This window comes from Triticum dicoccoides, chromosome 1A (assembly GCF_002162155.2).
Source record: "Triticum dicoccoides isolate Atlit2015 ecotype Zavitan chromosome 1A, WEW_v2.0, whole genome shotgun sequence".
Classification (NCBI taxonomy): domain Eukaryota; kingdom Viridiplantae; phylum Streptophyta; class Magnoliopsida; order Poales; family Poaceae; genus Triticum; species Triticum dicoccoides.
This window is the reverse complement of record NC_041380.1, coordinates 392,142,120-392,155,583: the sequence shown is the minus strand read 5'-3', so window position 1 is coordinate 392,155,583 and position 13,464 is coordinate 392,142,120. Positions and strand designations below refer to the sequence as shown.

General features: G+C 45.5%; 1 long non-coding RNA gene across 1 annotated transcript; it reads left to right on the top strand.

Moving 5' to 3' along the window:
* Positions 1-8,770: 8,770 nt before the first annotated feature.
* On the top strand, positions 8,771-10,676 carry LOC119294073. Its single transcript, XR_005143334.1, has 4 exons — positions 8,771-9,107; positions 9,210-9,500; positions 9,582-9,839; positions 10,628-10,676. It is a non-coding gene; the product is annotated as an uncharacterized LOC119294073 (long non-coding RNA).
* Positions 10,677-13,464: the final 2,788 nt, after the last annotated feature.

Genomic DNA, 13,464 nt, shown 5'->3' with positions numbered 1-13,464 from the left:
TGGGTTAAATGATTTTGCTAACTCTAACACTAGGATCTCGTAAGTACTTCCTCCTGGAGAGCCCCTTCATTCCAGATGATGGCTTTATTCATCAGAAGACCCCGAAGATACTCTCCGATGTTATCCCAATAACTTGTGTTCATCGTATTTGTAATTCCCTTCCACCGTCAACCCCTATGGATAACTACATACACTTTCCATTCATACTATCATTCCCCGTTGATCTTGTTACTACAAGATACCTTGAAATTCTCTCTATTGTTCCGAGAATCCTTTGTGCACTACCTTGCAGTTCCTTGCCACATGAATACCCCTACGGATAATTTCTCGCACTTACCGAGTATCCTTTCATCCCCAATTGTTCGTATGTTTCACAAATTCTTCAAAATACTAATCTATCTTAAAAAAACCTCAACGGCCTCTTACTACTGAAGTTCTCGCCTTCTCGCATTATGATTAACTCCATATGAATGGTCATCTTCGTTGACATCCTTTGTCATTGTCATTCTGGCCCTATTGATTCATCAGGTGTGTGTACACACTCAAGCAATAGTTGATACCTAGAATTTGTTCTTCTGACTCAGACATCATTCCAAATATGAGTTGGTTCTTGGCCAATCGAGTTATGATCGGTTGTGCCTCTAAGTCTATTTCACTTACTCATCTTTAATCAGAGCATCTGATTCTGATACACCAATCTCGAAATCATAATTTCTTTGCATTTAAGCATCAAACTATTCAGATGTTTCTACAATCCGATGGCCTTGCATTCCTTCTCCTCTAATTGAGTACCAACACTCACACCAGCTCTCTTGTGGATCGCCAGATCCATTGTTGGATTATTATCCGACAGTGTCCTTCATATTTAATCACCTTGTGAATTCTTTCCCTGATACATAATGCCTTTGGTAAATTGTATCACCTACATTTGTCTACCGTGTGCTCTACTTCCGAGCTTGAGCTAGTTACCTCTGAAGTTTTTGCATATGTTCCTAAGATGCCCCGACGGGTTGAACTAATATTTTCCCTACTTTGTGTGAACCCAGAAAATTCTATGGGTCATACTCTACTCGTGTTATGCCGGATAAAATTTCTACACTACAACTTCCTCAAAAGCGAGAAGTAAATGAGAGGTTATGCATAGAATAAGTGGGAGTCGACCTTGAACCTTTGTGTTCATGCCCATGGAAACGATGTAGATCCTATCATGGAAGCTTCTTGTAATAATAACTATTTCCTTGATATAATATCCTTTGATATCGATGAATTAATCATTTCCAATTGTGGTTCTGACCATATGTTCTACTTTGATCCCATTTCTCGGGCAAGTTTAAGCACTTTTCTTCTGTGGTCAATACACTAGTCCAACCTTTACTTTGATATACCATTGAGTATTACACCCTGGTATCTTGAGAATATCATGGAACTACATAACTTCTTATGGGTTCTTCATCAACTGTTATTTCTCACCTAATCCAATTTTTCCTGGGTTCTGGGTTGTCGTCAATCGAGAACACTGAATAGTGAATCGATCCCGCACTCCGAATCAATAACTCTAAGTAATTTTCGTGGCTTACGAGTTAAATAATCCTTTAAGTCATTCCTAGACTGATCAGCTATATCATTATCATGCTGAAATTTAACTGAGCTACCTGGTCCTTCTTTCCGGAGCACAATTTTTGATGCTGAGCTAAACCTACATCGATCTTCCTCGTCATATTATTTCTCCTTGAACAAAAAGCTTGATTTCGAGTTTGTGTCGTACCCGTGGTTCCAATAACCTTTCGCTTCATTATTCCTTTGACTTGATTTCATCGTCGATCGATTACATCTTCATGGAACCTCTCGACAAATATGTCGTGATCACCATCAACATCCTGAGCTCTTCCAGGATATCAATTGAATTCATGATGAGAAATGCCATCATTTCCCCTCAATGAATTGTGTTATCATCAACAACCTTCTAGCCTCCCCCAACACAAACTTGTTCATATAAATGTTGGACATACATCCTTATTGACATATGATGGATTGTTGTTGAACCCATCGGCAACATCCTCATCTTTTCCTGATAAAATTGCACTAGTTGTTTTAGAAATTCCCGATGGATCCTTTGTGTTCCCAAGGTCCGACCTTTACCTGATGACCATGTCAATGATATCCCGAAGCATGACTGTGGTACTCCGAACATCATTAAAACAATGGAGGTGCAATGCTAAATGTTTCTTGACCACTCATCCAAACACTGTTGTATGGGTAACGTCTTGAATTTCCACTCCCCTTTACCCAAATGGTAATCTACCTACTATACTGTCGTGGATATCAACATCTTCTTGTCATTGGAAGGTTATACTCCTGATATTTGTGTTGAAACACATTTTCCTTCCATTGTTCTAATTAAATTAATAATCACATTTTTCCTTCCCATTGTTTTGTTTATCCCTTCTTGTAATCTAACTTATCTAAACAGAGATAATTCTCTTATTAGGTAAACACCTCGGTGTACAACTCTGTCAGTAAGACCCTGTCACTATTGTGGATGACATTCCGGTAACCACTTATGGACAAGAACTTTGCCTATTGGTCCGCCTCGTTAAATGAGTAGGGAAAAGGTTCTCTTTGACCCTCTCCCTTGGACCGACATTGTTGCCGACATAACTGACATGGTATCCCCTCTATCATGCCTTGCTATCATGGCCGTGTAAGATGCGAGCACCCTTGATACTTTTAACCCATATGGTGGGCCCATAACCAATAGTTCTACATGATCGAAACTTGACTCTCCTGTACACCCCTGTTTCCAAAGTTATTCCTCACACTTGGCTTCGTATGTAGATCACGAGCCACCTTCCTATAGATCTACTATAGTATCTCACACAATGTTTGTCTCGTTGCTCTGAACCCCTTTCTCCTTCTAATTAGGCACCGAGCTATTGCCTGGTCATTCAAAAACACTCTTGGAACCTCTTGACTTTGATCTCGATATTTCTTAACTTTTCAATTCGAGTTACTTTCCGCCATCTTGCCTGATGTTACCTACCAGATATGCAACCTTGTGGAGGACCGTTCTTCCAAGGTTACCCCTTGTCTTTTCTTAAGTATGATGAAGACCCGGAAGAAAGGATGACTACTTCATCATGATGATCTAGGGTAGAGGAATGAAGACGTCAACAGAAGGGATCGACTCCTTCGAGAAGGGCAACCCAGAACGAAAGCATCCATTATAATTACGTAATAAAAACTTCTCCCCTGACTTCCTCTCTTAAATCTCGGGACGAGATTTCTTGTACTGGAGGAGATTTATAACACCCCCGCTGTCATGCTACAGTAATCCCTGAGTTCAATCTAATCATTTTGCTAAGACAATGCTTAATCACTTTGATCAATATCTCATTTGAAACTCTTTCACTGAATTCAAATCCAATTTGCATGTGAATTATGAAGTTGCACAAAAGTTACTGCAAAATAGTTCATCTTTTACCCAAAATTCCATAACATTCAATTGTTAAGGAATACAACATCACCTCCAAGCCAAGATGGACTATAGCAATTTAAAAAAGTGCCAAATCGGCAAATTAATTGCTTTTCCATTTAAGCAAAATTCCAACAGCTGCAATTAGATTCCAAACTTTTGTGGCAGTGCACAATATTTCTTTGAATTTGTTTTGGCTAGTGGCATATTTTTGCAAAGTCATTTGTGGCTAAAAGAAAATGCAAAAGATATTAGGCAAAAAGGGAAAAAGAGAAAACCTCCCTTGTCCCCCCACTAGGCCTTGGCCTAACAGGCCGGCCCAGCCAGCCCACTTCCCCCCGGTCGCCTTCTCCTGTTCCTCGAGCGATGTCGCTATAGGGGCTGGCTCCCGCCGAACCACCTCGCTGGCGACGACCCCCGCGAGAGGACAAAACCTCCACCGCCACGATGCCTCGGCCCCCTCGCCTCCCACTCGTCTGCCACCCCACTCACCTCTCCCCTCGCCTCTCCCCTCGCTCTCCAAATCCCCTTCTCTCCCACCTCAACCGAGCGCCGCCGTCGCCATGCCTGTGTCATAGCCGCAGCCAACGCCCACCCCGCGCCTCGCCAGCACGGCCATGAGACGCGCCGTCGACCTCTACCTCGACTACGCCTAGCCATCGAGCTTGGGGACGACCGCCCAGTCGGGATCAAGCCTGTCCCCATCTTCTCTGTCGCCGATGACCGCCATCATCTCCAGCCACCTCTACGCTCCTCAGTTGTCGCAGGCTTTTCGTAGCCGCTTGGTGAGTTCATTCCTACCTTCATTCTTCTCCATGCACCGTGTGATTCTTCCTAGCTAGCTCGTCGCCGTTGCCGTGAGCTCGCTGCCGTGGAGCACATCACCGTCGTGGCCACCGTGGCCCGAGCTCGTGTCTGAGCTCATAGTCGAGCTCCTGGGGCTCGTAGGAGCCCAATTGCGCTCTCTGCATCGCTTGTCACGCCCCAAATCGCCATAGCCACGAACGCCCGATTCCGACGTCCGCCGGCGACAACCTAGTGCTCATCTCCATTTGTTTTAGCTTGCGCTAAAGCCACAGATCGACACAGAATGTTGTTCCCATTTGAACGCGACCAACCGCCATCGATTTGGTCACCGGATGATGAAACCCGAGCCGCTCCCGCATGTGACGCCAAGTTTTGTGTCGTCGGAGCTGTCTTCGGCGCCGTCGCCGACGTGGCCTCGCAGGTGGGCCTTCTATGCCACTGACGCTGGGCCCCACGGGTCCCTGTTGACTGGTTTGACCAGTGTGATAGCCTGGCTTATTAGGAATGATAGACTACTCATCACAATAAGGACTTCCTTCTTTTACGGGAGCCCATTCGGACAGAACTCCAAAGTTAAGCGTGCTTAGCTTGGAGTAGTGTCAGGATGGGTGACCGACTGGGAAGTTGCTCCCGGGTGCGCACGAGTGAGGACAAAGTGCGTAGAAAAGACTAGTATTGATCTGTGGGGCCAGTCTAGATCCCGCCAGGAGTAACGACCACCGGCGGGTGTGTCCGGGGCGTTACAAGTTGCTAATAAGAGCCTTCCCTGACTTAGGAGCCCCCTGCTTGATCGAATCACTGATATTGTTGAGTCTAGAACAAAATGTTTTGAGTCTTAGGATTATATATATCGGAGAGTAGGATTCTTTTTACTCCCCAGTACATTTGTCGCTCTAGTGAGGCATCCTGACGTAGAGTTTTGACTCTTTACTCCTCAAATTTCACAAAAAAATTTAGGATTACGCGGGTATCTTGGAATCGTTCCGATGGTTTTGTGACGAGAACATTGTTCTTGGTGCCTCCTGACATTTAGGGGTTGTGGCAGTGTCTCGGGGAGTTGAGCTCCGAGGTGTTGTCGTCACAATTTTATCGTTGCAGTTCTAGAATACCTGAGTTCGCCGACATCGAAAATCTCTTTTATACAGTTGTTGGTGAGATAACCTTGATGCCACCCAGTACTGGGTCGGGAGTTCGGGAGTATTTCCATAACTCGTATAACGGATGCTTTTCCAAGGTTGAGGTAAACGATTTCCGAAGGTTTCTTGGTTATGTGTTGAAGGATGGATACAGCTGGATGTAGGTATTGTTAGTTTGGGGGAGATGTTATGCTTCCCCTGTATCCCCAACACCTGATGGCATAACCAGAAAGTTTTGGGAGTTTATAAGTGGGAATTCAAGTAGCTCCTAGAATATCTTGCCAATAGACACATGATACGATATGGGATCCATCATATGTTTGCTCCGGCTTATTTTGCAAGCCAATCCTTTGTTTTGTTTTGAGTTGTGGTATTCGAGTTGCTTCAATGCAAAGTGCGGATTCCATACCTTTCCTAAGCAGTGTTCTCACATTCCTATGTGTATACTAATCCTTCTTGATCATCGAGATGGTTATGTTAATTCTTTCCAACCGGCGTGTTTCTCTTCAAGTGGATCCGATCATTTCAACATTCGCAAGATAAACTCTAACTTTTCTCAATGGTGTTTGTTCCATTCCATCTGCTCCAAGTTGCCTTTGTTTTTCCCGCCCTCCCACCCTTTTTCTTCAAGGAATCATATTTCTTATTCAAGCATCCTTTTATTCATGTGAAGTCCCTTCATTCTTTTCTTTCAATGTTCTTACCCGGTGTTTCTCATGAAGATGCTCTACTAGTCCATCATTCTTCTTTATTTTCTTTTTTGGTGGACTCAATTCAAGCTTTGGTATTGAGCATAGTCCTTTCATTTGTCCAAGGCTTTCTCATGCTGGTGCACCTCATCATCATTCCGCACTTGCTATTCAATTGTTCCGGAGTGCTAAAGATATCTCGAAGATTCGCGTTTCCACTCTGCATCTGTTCAACCTATTTCGAGGTTGTTACCTCATTCAAGCCATTTAATTCAACCGGTGCAATCTCTCTTACAAATCATTCCAACGGTGTTTTCTCTTGAGTGGGCCCTAACCCACAGGTCTTTTCCCATGATCTTACCTGACTCCTCTATTTTCCCGAAGCTTCTCAAATTCTTTCAAAGAATGACGTAAGAATGAATTTCCATAAGTCAAATGTCTTTCTCCAAGATCTTCCAAATTGTTTTCATCGTTGGTTCAACCTTTCTAATTTTCATTCCGGAGTGCCTCGACAATTCATGGTGGTGTTTTCTCGTCGTCATTCTCGGATTTTGAAGACCAAAGTGGAGTTCCTCTTAAATCCTTACCCATTTTTTCCAAAGACGTGTAGTTCAAGCTTGATGCCATCCTCTCATAATGGTGTTCGATTGTGAGAATTCTTTTCACCCATCCGGAGCAATTCAGGAGTCTTTTCAGTTTGATTCTCCGAAGACCATCATTTCAGGGTTTTTTCATTCTCAGCTTTCAGCTATCATTCTCCAAATCTTACCGGTGCATCATTCAAGTATTCTCTAATCAGCTCGTGATCTCTTCGTTGGAGTTATCTTGTGTCATATTTCACCTTAAGCTTTCCTCAAGGAATGTTGCTATTGTGGTGCTTATCAATTATCCAAGTTTTCTTATCACCTCGGTGGAAGAAGCTTTCTATCTTTTCTAGCTCTCAAACAAATCTCTTTTCCTGTGAGTGGCAGGTTGTCACCTCATAATTTTGAGATGTTTTCCATAACCCCACATCAAGATTTATCCTTTCGTGGTTGTTTTGTCCAACAACTCCGTTCAACCTTTCTTCATAAGCATGCTCTTTCAATTTTATTTGCGAGAGTTGTCATTCATCTTCTCTGTTATTTTCTTTCCAACCATCTAGTTTTCCATTCATTCGTTCCGGAGGCATGGTGACGTTGCTCTCTTCGTACCATCATCTCGTTTTGCGAAGATCATGTCCTTTACTTTTTCATATCCATTCAATCGGAGTGTCGTGTCCTTCATTCAAGTTGTTTCATATTATCATGTTTTACCTCCCTTCTCAACCGGAGTGCCGTCTGAAATCTTTTTTACCCCTTGTGCCATTCTTTCAAGAGTTCTGAGGGTAGTGTGTTGTTGATCTCATCAAGTATCCTCTCATCTTGTCTAGTTCATGCTCAAATTCTTCCATTTACAGTCGGAGTGCTGTCCAAATTATATCATTCTTTTCCCTTCTCTATCTTGTTTTAACCGGAATGTTATGTCTATCATTCCTCTTCTAACCGGAGTCTCATCCAACTGTTTTCATTTTCCCAAGTTTATATTCTTTACCTTCCTTTTCCAACCGGAGTGTTGTCTTAATTGATCCTTATCTTTCCGTGTACATCTCGTTTCACCCGAAGTACTTGCATGTACTTCTTATCCATTGTAACCCTTTTCTTACGTCTTTCAACCTACAAGGTTCCCGTATTGTTCCTTGTTCCTCTTTTCTAACGGAGTGTTTTCAACTCTATTCATCTGCATTGTATTCTTTCTTTCAATTTGTTCAACCTCTCAAGGTTTATGGTTTCACTCGTTTGTCAAAGTAGCAACTTTGTTTTACCTCTTCTCTTCCTCTTCCGCTCCCCTCCGGTGCCATCCTAGATCTCGGGACGAGATCCTCTTGTAGTGGTGGAGTGTTGTGATGCCCCGAGACCGTTGCGCCAGGTGTCATCCAGTTATTTGCCGACTTTGCCTTGTCCTTCACTTGCGTGTTGCATCTTGCTATGTCATCATCCGCATTTCATCATCATGTTTTCGAAACTTGCATTCGCCCGGGTCTCCCAGTTCTCTCCGTTGTCCATTCTGAGCCCAGACACACTTGCACGCGCCCGCGGCATGTCCTAAACATTATTTTATAAGTGCCCGAAAAATGTTCTCGGAATGGGTTGAAAGTTGGCGTACGATGTAGTTTTGTTGTCGGTAGACCGCCTATCAAGTTTCATTGCATTCGGAGTCCGTTTGATGCCCCAACGGATAACTATAGCGACATTATAGTCGGTCAAATCGCCGGACATTTTCGGTCTCCGAAAACAGTCGCCGGGTCCCTCTCTTCTCTTCTCTTAGCCCGAGGCTTTCTGCACAACCCACTACCTACCGCCAGGCCCAACCTAACCTCTCTCGTCAGCCCGCGGTCCTCCTCACGCGCGCGTCCGAAAGCTGTCCCGGACCCGACCCGGGCAGTCGTCACCGTTGAGTCCGGATCGTCATCCAACATCCCCAAAACGTCTTTGTTTATTTCTTGGACTCGCCCACCCAAATTTTCTCGACCGTCTGATTTGAATCGGAGGGCCCAAATGTACACCAAATCCACCTGCTATATATACTTGAGGTCCAACCCTAAAAATTAGGAGGCTTGTCCCATCAATCCAATCCCGCCGCCGCCACCTGGTCTCGATCCATCTCGGGATCCATCCCCTCCTCGTTTCCACTCCCCAGCTCCTCCCGATCCATCCAGCTCCACCCCTCAATTTCATCATCAAGCCAACAGGCGGCCTCCCTGCGTGGCCGCGCCCCTGGCCCCGATCCTGCCACCCAAGGCCCAGCCTCCTCTCGCTCTCGTGCGCGAGCACGCGCCCAGGAGCTTGAACAGGGGAGCCCCGATCCCGCAGCGCCAGGCACCCCTGCATCCTCCCGTGCTTCCCCGCACCACCGAAGCCACCAGGATCCCGTGCCGGCGAGCGCCAACGCCGGAGCTACTCTGTTCCTTGCCCGAACCCGCAGGTCGTCCTTGTTGCCCCTCTCCTTCTCGTGCTCTCTCCCTCCTTCAAGTTCTTCTTTCTCTCTCTCTCAATCTTTCCTTCTCTCTTTCTCCGTCACGTACAGGAGCTCCGCCCCAACGCCATGGCCGTCCTCTTCTTCCAAGTCTGCCCCGTCCTCACGTCTCCCGCAGCCAGCCGAGCCTCCCCGCCGCCTCGCCGCTCCGATGACCACCTCCAGCAGGAGCCTCCATGGCGCCTGCCATTTCGAGCTCCAAGCCCCAGATGTCAAGTCTCCGTCCTTCGCCGTCATGAAGGCCGTCCGAGCTGCGCCTCGACCGCCTGGTCCGGCCGCCCATCCTCGGATCCGTCTGTTTTTGCCGTTCCAAACCACCGCCGGGGCTCCTCCTTGTCGCCAGTGAGATGTCCTACCACTCCTGCGTTTTCCCCTGCACCTTCCCTGCCTCACATCTCCCTCTCTCTTGGCCTCCTGATGCAGCATAGCTGGAGGATGCCAAGCTGCCGAGGCACCTCCCCGACACCCTGCTTCGCCTGGATCCGTGAGCCCATGCCCCCCTACCGCCGGCGATGCCAAGCCCCTGCCGCTGTGCCGCCGTTGGTCAGGCCTCACCTCTGCTTTGCTAGAACAGGGAGGAGAACGCCTCTGCCTCTGTTCGCTCGGGTCGCCCGCGCTTTGACCACGCCGCCTTGTCAAGCCGCCCCTTGGGCCAGATCCACCAACTGGGCTTGGCCCAATGTGAGCACCAAATCCAGTCCTCCTCTCTGTTGGACCAGACGGATTTGGCACGTTGATGTTTTTTTCCTATCTGCGTATTTATCTATTATCCAGAGTAGACCTATTTTGCAGAAAACACCCTAAGCTCCATGCATTTAATAACTTCTCAACTGTGCATCGGTTTAAAATAATTTATATATGAAAAATGCTTAGAATTTTGTGTAGATTAATAATATGCAACTTTCATGCATGTTTAAAATGTTTAAAATGATGTTTTCTTGTATATTTTCCTAATGCCATGTTAAATGCTTTAATTCAAAACTAAATAACCGTAGCTCCAAATTTAACAAACTTTATATGTAAATGGGGTGGAAAAATGCCTAGTTTATCATGGTGTACTTACTTTGCATGTTAAACAACTCTAAAATATGCTTTAGGGCTGAACAATACCAAATCTAATATATGCTCATGAGGATTTTTCCGGACTTGTTGCTTGTTGATCCAGCCTCATTTCAACTTGCCCGGATAGGTAGTTTTCACATGCTTCACCCCTTGCCATGTTAATCAACATTTAATATTGTTGGGTACCTAAACGAGAGAGAACTAAAAAACTCACGAGGTGTTTCGTCAATATGCAACGGAGTTGCATATTGAGCTCCACTTAATTTGTAGGTTTGTTTGTGCATTATGCCATGCCATGCCTCATTAAATCGGACATGCATCATACTTGGTTGTGCATCATGCCATGTTTATGTGATGGTTGTTTACTATGTTGTTTGCTTCTTTCCGGTGTTGCTTCTTCGGGTTAGTTCCTATAACGTCGCGTTCGTGAGGATTCGTTCGACTTCGTCCGTTTGTCATCTTCATGGACTAGTTCTTCTTCCTTGCGGGATCTCAGGCAAGATGACCATACCCTTTGAATCACTTCTATCTTTGCTTGCTAGTTGCTTGCTCTTTTGCTATGCTGCGATACCTACCACTTGCTATATCATGTCTCCCATATTGCCATGTCAAGCCTCTAACCCACCTTTTCTAGCAAACTGTTGTTTGGCTACGTTACTGCTTTGCTCAGCCCCTCTTATAGCGTTGCTAGTTGCAGGTGAAGATGAAGTTTGTTCCTTGTTGGAACATGGATATGTTGGGATATCATAATATCTCTTATTTAATTAATGCATCTATATACTTGGTAAAGGGTAGAAGACTCGGCCTTATGCCTGGTGTTTTGTTCCACTCTTGCCGCCCTAGTTTCCGTCATACCGGTGTTATGTTCCTTGATTTTGCTATCCTTACGCGGTTGGGTGATAATGGGAACCCCTTGACAGCTCGCCTTGAATAAAACTCCTCCAGCAAGGCCCAACCTTGGTTTTACCATTTTCCTACCTACCACCATATACCCTTCCTTTGGGTTCTGCAGACTCAAGGGTCATCTTTATTTTAAACCCCCCCCCCCCGGGCTAGTGCTCCTCTGAGTGTTGGTCCGAACCGGGCAACCGCGGGCCACCTCAGGCGGCTTTGCTGGTTTTGTTTTACCATTGTCGAAATGTCTTGTAACCGGGATTCTGAATCTGATCGGGTCGTCCTGGGAGAAGGAATATCCTTCGTTGACCGTGAGAACTTGTGATGGGCTAAGTTGGGACACCCCTGCAAGGTTTTGAACTTTCGAAAGCCGTGCCCGCGGTTATGGGCAGATGGGAATTTGTTAATGCCCGGTTGTAGAGAACTTGACACTTAACTTAATTAAAATGCATCAACCGCGTGTGTAGCCGTGATGGTCTCTTCTCGGCAGAGTCCGGGAAGTGAACACGGTTCTTGTGTTATGCTTGAACATAAGTAGCTTGAGGATCACTTCTTGATCACTTATAGTTTCTCGATCGTGCTTTGCTTCTCTTCTCGCTCTCTTTTGCGTAACTTAGCCACCATATATGCTAGTGCTTGCTGCAGCTCCACCTCACTACCTTTTCCTACCCCTAAGCTTAAATAGTCTTGATCTCGCAGGTGTGAGATTGCCGAGTCCTCGTGGCTCACAGATACTTCCAAACAGTTGCAGGTGCCGATGATACCAGTGTATATGACACAACTGAGCTCAAGTGGGAGCTCGATGAAGATCTTGTTTGTTGTGTTGTTTCGTTTCCAGTTGATCAGTAGTGGAGCCCAGTTGGGGCGATCAGGGATCTAGCATTAGGGGTTGTCTTTCTTTATTTGGTTCTGTAGTCGGACCTTGACTGTATTCTGGATGATGTAATGCTATATTTATGTATTGTTTGAAGTGGCGATTGTAAGACAACTCTTTATCCATTTCTTATTCAGTACAAGGGATGTGTAAAGATTACCCCTCTTGCGACATGCCTACTATGCGGTTATGCCTCTAAGTCGTGCTCCGACACGTGGGAGATATAGCCGCATCGTGGGTGTGACATCGGTTCCTCTGAGTGGGGGTGTATGTGATAGCCTGGCTTATTAGGTATGATAGACTACTCATATCAATAAGGAATTCCTTCTTTTTCGGGAGCCCATTCGGACAGAACTCCAAAGTTAAGCATGCTCAGCTTGGAGTAGTGTCAGGATGGGTGACCGACCGGGAAGTTTCTCCCGAGTGTGCACAAGTGAGGACAAAGTGCACAGAAAAGACTAGTTTTGATCTTCGGGGCCAGTCTAGATCCCGCTAGGAGTAACGACCACCGGCGGGTGTGTTCGGGGCGTTACAACTAGTCAACATGGTGACTGGGCTTCTCTATGATGCTGACGTGTGGGCCCCACCGCATAATTAGTTTAACTAAACCGGTTTTATAACTAAAATTAATTAGTTAGCTAATTAAGGCACTAACAGGTGAGGCCCAGGTGCTATTTAACCATGTTTAGTCTTTGTTAAACATAGTTTAGCCCTCTGACTATGACATGTGGGTCCCATTGGCCCCACATGGCAGGTTTGACCTTGGTCAGCGAGTCTGTTGATTGCTGACCTTATCCCCATGCACTGCTGATGTGTTAATTCTTTTCTGTTAATTAATATAATTTCCAAAAAATGCTGAAATCTTTGCAAAATCATAGAAAATAAACCGTAGCTCGGATCAAAAAAATTTATACATGAAAGTTGCTCAGAACAACGGGATGTCCAAATACTCCGTCCGCTTGTCCGCCACACGTCCCTAGCATAGCTAACATGCAACCTCCCCCCTCCGAATCGTTTGTCTGAAAATACCTAACTCTGGGAAAACTTTCCCGGATGTTATTCCCCATCGTCGGTAACGTTTAGCACTGTGTTAGTTCACCCCTAGCTCTGTATATCATCATGTCATGCTTAGTGATGCATCTGCTTGCTAATATTTACTGTTTCTTCCCCCTCTTCTCTCCGGTAGACCCCAAGACCGATGCTGCCCCTGTGATCGACTACGTCACCGACGACTCTTCTTCCTTTGCAGCAGAGCTTCCACGCAAGCCCCGCTGATCACTCCAATATCGCCCATTCCATTCTCTCTTGTGCTTGCAATAGATTTTGCTACTGTTATTGTTTGCTCCTATTCTAATGCATAGCTTGCTTTTTCTACCTGTTATCATACCTTACCTACTTATTCTAAACTGTTTAGTATAGGCTGGTTAGAGATCCGTTAGTGACCCCCAGCTTGTCCCAGTTTCCCCGCTTTATGTT